Source organism: Oncorhynchus masou, unplaced genomic scaffold, assembly GCF_036934945.1.
Source record: "Oncorhynchus masou masou isolate Uvic2021 unplaced genomic scaffold, UVic_Omas_1.1 unplaced_scaffold_12221, whole genome shotgun sequence".
Taxonomy (NCBI): Eukaryota; Metazoa; Chordata; class Actinopteri; order Salmoniformes; family Salmonidae; genus Oncorhynchus; species Oncorhynchus masou.
In genome coordinates this window covers 1-5,223 of record NW_027002022.1, presented here as the reverse complement: position 1 = coordinate 5,223, position 5,223 = coordinate 1, and the positions used below count along the sequence as shown (strand labels likewise).

General features: G+C 42.0%; 2 non-coding genes across 2 annotated transcripts; both read right to left on the bottom strand.

The window, feature by feature from the left end:
* Positions 1 to 220: 220 nt before the first annotated feature.
* LOC135529971 (small nucleolar RNA SNORD42) lies at positions 221 to 286 on the bottom strand. Its single transcript, XR_010453778.1, has one exon. It is a non-coding gene; the product is annotated as a small nucleolar RNA SNORD42 (small nucleolar RNA).
* Positions 287 to 2,124: 1,838 nt separating this feature from the next.
* Positions 2,125 to 2,196, bottom strand: LOC135529972 (small nucleolar RNA Z17). The gene has a single exon (XR_010453779.1). It is a non-coding gene; the product is annotated as a small nucleolar RNA Z17 (small nucleolar RNA).
* Positions 2,197 to 5,223: the final 3,027 nt, after the last annotated feature.

The following is a 5,223-nucleotide window of genomic DNA, read 5'->3' as shown; positions in this document are numbered from 1 at the left end:
GGAGCAACTCTGAGTGTGGGTGTGACTGTCAGTGAGAACCAACCAATAACAGACAAGACGAGGGCGTTTTTATAAACATTTATTCCTCTGTACATCTCCCCGGCAGCCGTTTAGATGATGCCAATCTGAAACACAAGACATGACAGGTTTTAGACAGGCATCGAGGACGTTATAAGGTCATCATAGGGCGCTTATAAAGCGTCACAGAGCAGGTGGTCTCTGGCATCAGTGGTTCCTTTGAGTCTGTCATTATTCATCAGGAAATTATATCATGCATCATCTGCCCAGAGCCCTCTACTGCAGTCCGATTGGACACCACACCCCTGCGTCTCAACGCTATTGGCTGACAGTGAACATGCGTCAGTCCTCATGAGAAGGAGTCTTGGAGACTATTGCGATGCAGACGTTTCTGTCACAATGGTGCTACACTCTAGAGCTCACCTTGTTGTGACATCCAACGATCGAATCTGAGCCAGGCGCACGTATGCCTTCTTCTCACCGTCAGGCCTGGGGGGGATAGTGGAGGAGAGAGTGGAGGAGGAGGGAGAGAGTGGAAGATATTATTATGACCTCATGTGTTCCAGCAGGAGTCAGTGGGGAAAACAATGTAAGACTGTAACCATTAACTAAGACCTTCTACTGTAATAGAGTGTAACCATTAACTAAGACCTTCTACTGTAATAGAGTGTAACCATTAACAAAGACCTTCTACTGTAATAGAGTGTAACCATTAACAAAGACCTTCTACTGTAATAGAGTGTAACCATTAACTAAGACCAGACCTACTGTAATAGAGTGTAACCATTAACTAAGACCAGACCTACTGTAATAGAGTGTAACCATTAACTAAGACCTTCTACTGTAATAGACTAACCATTAACTAAGACCTAATGTAATAATTTACTAAGACATTCTACTGTAGACTAACCATTAACTAAGACCTAATGTAATAATTTACTAAGACATTCTACTGTAGACTAACCATTAACTCAGACCTACTGTAATAGACTAACCATTAACTAAGGCCGTCTACTGTAATAGACTAACCATTAACTAAGGCCGTCTACTGTAATAGACTAACCATTAACTAAGGCCGTCTACTGTAATAGACTAAACGATTAACTGAAGGCCGTCTTACTGTAATAGACTAACCATTAACTAAGGCCGTCTACTGTAATAGACTAACCATTAACTAAGACCGTCTACTGTAATAGACTAACCATTAACTAAGACCAGACCTACTGTAATAGACTAACCATTAACTAAGACAGTCTACTGTAATAGACTAACCATTAACTAAGACAGTCTACTGTAATAGACTAACCATTAACTAAGACAGTCTACTGTAATAGACTAACCATTAACTAAGACAGTCTACTGTAATAGACTAACCATTAACTAAGACAGTCTACTGTAATAGACTAACCATTAACTAAGACCAGACCTACTGTAATAGACTAACCATTAACTAAGGCCGTCTACTGTAATAGACTAACCATTAACTAAGACAGTCTACTGTAATAGACTAACCATTAACTAAGACCAGACCTACTAATGTAATAGGTGACCAGGTCAGACCAGCAGCCAGGATAGTACCCAGTGACTAATAGTTAGATGTTAGTACCTTCAGGCTCGTAATGGACTAATCATTAACTAAGACCATCTACTAATAGTTAGATGTTAGTACCTTCAGGCTCGTAATGGACTAATCATTAACTAAGACCATCTACTAATAGTTAGATGTTAGTTCAATAATGTCAGGATTATATTTTAAGTACCTGATCAGTGCGTCTGTCGTAGGATTAGAGGTGTAGGGATCGTGGCATACCTGATGAGTGTGTTGACCTTGGCCACGTCGATGTCGTAGAGCTTCTGACGGCGTGTTTGATCTGATGCTTGCTGGCCTTGACGCCTACGATGAAGACGAGGGTGTTGTTGTCCTCGATCTTCTTCATTGCTGACTCTGTCGTCAGAGGAACTTAATGATGGCATAGTGGTCCAACCTGGGGAGGGGAGAAGGACGGGGGGGGGAATAGGAGATCACGTTCAGCGTGCACCTAACGCTGCAACCCAACCCCACTATATTCGAACCCCATTTAAAAAAAGACTGGTATGTTGCTCTAAGGTGCATCAGTGGTTTATAAGGATGGAATCATGGGATATCATACTTTGATCGCTGTTACCATCATTTGCACCCAGAGCAGAGAAACTAACCTGGACTAAACCATAAAATCTCATTCGCAGCCATTTTTACAATGAAGGTTGTAATAAAATACAGGAATCCTCAAAACAGATGTATGGCTTGTGCATGTCGGTACTGTACCAACGCCATTCTATTGGCATTCCTAGTTTGTATGACATTCTACTTATTTGTATGACTTACTGCCTGCGAAAGTACCCTTCTTCCGGGGTACTTGGGTTGTCTGCGGAGGCGCAGGGTTTTGGGGGCGACGGAAGGTTGGGAGGTTCTAATCTTCTTCTTCCTCTGGCTGTGGACTCTTCTCAGAACAGCCTTCTTGGCCTTCAGGGCCTTCACCTTGGCCTCGGTCTTGGCAGGGACAGCTACACAGGAGAGAGAAAGTTCCAGCTTGGTTAAGGCTTGAACAGCCGACAGGAGATGCGTAGAGAGGGTTTATAAACTAAAGCAGATTAGTTTAACATCCTAAAATCAGAACACTGTTGAACATCTGACCCATCCATATATCAAAAATAATTAGCAAGGCATTGCAGTAAACAAACAATGAGTCTTTACATGTCCAGTGTGCTCTCAAATACCTGCAGCTGACAATTTTTGTTTTCTTGGGAGACCTCAGAAAGACATATCTGGGATTGCAAACTCCTTCTGAAAGACATCTGAACTATAGTACACTTCTCAAAAAGGTTGGGGTCAATGTGATACATGGCAGGATTTACCTAATCTTCTTATTTGGCGGGTCAAGACGAATATATTACCAGAATGCTCTAACCTTTATCAAACCTTGCCTTTTCCTACACCCAACGATGTTTTAATGTGTGTAACGGGCACCCACCCTTTACTGATGTTAGAGTCATCACCTTCGCAATTCAACATTTATTTTCTAGCATCGATGTTAAAGTCCTTGTTTCGTTTTTTTGTTAATAATTGGAATTAATACCGGGTGAGTGTTCATGGGTCGGAGAGGGAAGGGTTTTGACAGATGTGCTCCCATGTAGCCTGCTGTTTTGTGTTGGTGGAATAAGGGGCATTTTGTGTAATGTTTAGCTTTTTTTATACAATTTAACAAAAAGTGAAAAAAATACTGTAAACAAAAAAATGGTCTGCTAGCATTCCTTGCAATTTGATGCATACCTTCAATAAGTTTAAAGTATGTACAACGCAGAACACACCAACGTAAAGGTCTTCGGAAATGAATGTACTTCTGGTTACTAAAACGCAATGTGATCGAGGCGCTACTACAGGCCATGCTGTCACGACCCAACTAAACAACGTGACGAATTAAAATGACATACACCACATACGGACTGCAATCACTCTCGTAAGCTCAAACTTATGAATTTGAGAAATGGTCATTAATTTTTATTTATTTAATTTCACCTTTATTTAACCAGGTAGGCAAGTTGAGAACAAGTTCTCATTTACAATTGCGACCTGGCCAAGATAAAGCAAAGCAGTTCGACACATACAACGACACAGAGTTACACATGGAGTAAAACAAACATACAGTCAATAATACCGTATAAACAAGTCTATATACGATGTGAGCAAATGAGGTGAGATAAGGGAGGTATTAATACGCGGAATGAAATAACTTGTTTCAGCGAACTGACTAGCAGAGCCACATTGGATGGAAACATGGTCGGTGGCCACTTCCTACATTTCACGACATTTGGACACAGATAAAATACCTACAAGTCGTCTGTGACTTTCAACGATCGTAAAGAACATATACACATGTATAAACATCATGTGTAGCTCTTCATATTAAGTGAATTTACGCAAAAACAATGTAGGGATTCACAGACCTTCCTTCTTCGCCTTCGGTGCCATGATGGGAAAGGACGAGCGCTCGGGGTTTCCGCAGCTGTAACACAGGGGCGAGACAGCGGCACTCTTATCTCGCGAGACTGGCGAACAGCATCATGGTACTTGTCAGAATATATATTACAATATTACAGTCCAAACCTTAGCTGTGTACTAATACCCATACTAATATACTGTATAATAAATACTAAAATTAATGTATAGTAACTGAACGGTATCCTTTCAGTTGAGCGTACTAGCGCTTCGCCTGTCTACCGGAAGTGGATGCTGTTGCTACGCAACTTCTTGGTAGCTTGCTCCACATTACAAGCTAGACATCTTACGACTTCATTAACAGTGCCCATTAAAAACGCACAACGACGATATCACATAGCTAAGCTAAGAATGACCTGAATAATCAAGTCAATAGGTTGCGTTCGTAAATTCACTCTGGCTATCGACTTCGATTTCCAAAGCGCAGTATAACGTTAACTGACGAATTTACTGAACGCTCAGTTAAATTGTTGCCAGTGTAACCGGCTAGCTAGTTAGCGGGGTGCGGCTAATACAGTTTCAATCGGTGACGTCACTTGCTCTGAGACCTTGCAGTAGTTGTGGTCAAGGACCACGGCTTTTGGTGGGAGCGGTGGGTAACGATTCTTCGTGGGAGGCAGAGGTTCCCTGGGATGAGGAGAGGGACGGAAGCAATATACTGTTACACTCACCGCCATTGGACTCTAGAGAAGTGGAAATGCGTTCTCTGGAGTGATGAATCACGCTTCACCATCTGGCAGTCCAACGGACAAATCTGGGGTTGGTGGATACCAGGAGAACGCCACCTGTCCGAATGCATAATGCAAACTGTAAAGTTTGGTGGAGGAGGAATAATGGTCTGGGGCTGTTTTTCATGGTTTGGGTCCCTTAGTTCAAGTGAAGGGAAATCTTAACACAACAGCATACAATGACATTCTAGAAGATTCTGTGCTTCCAACTTTGTGGCAACAGTTTGGGGAAGGCCCTTTCCTGTTTCAGCATAACAATGCCCACGTGCACAAAGCGAGGTCCATACAGAAATGGTTTGTCGAGATCAGTGTGGAAGAACTTGACTGGCCTGCACAGGGTTCGATTGTTGGACCTTATTTATTCCTAATCTATATCAATGACCTTGCTGCTGTGTTTTATACCATACTTCCCATTATCTTTGCGAATGATACCAATTTGAT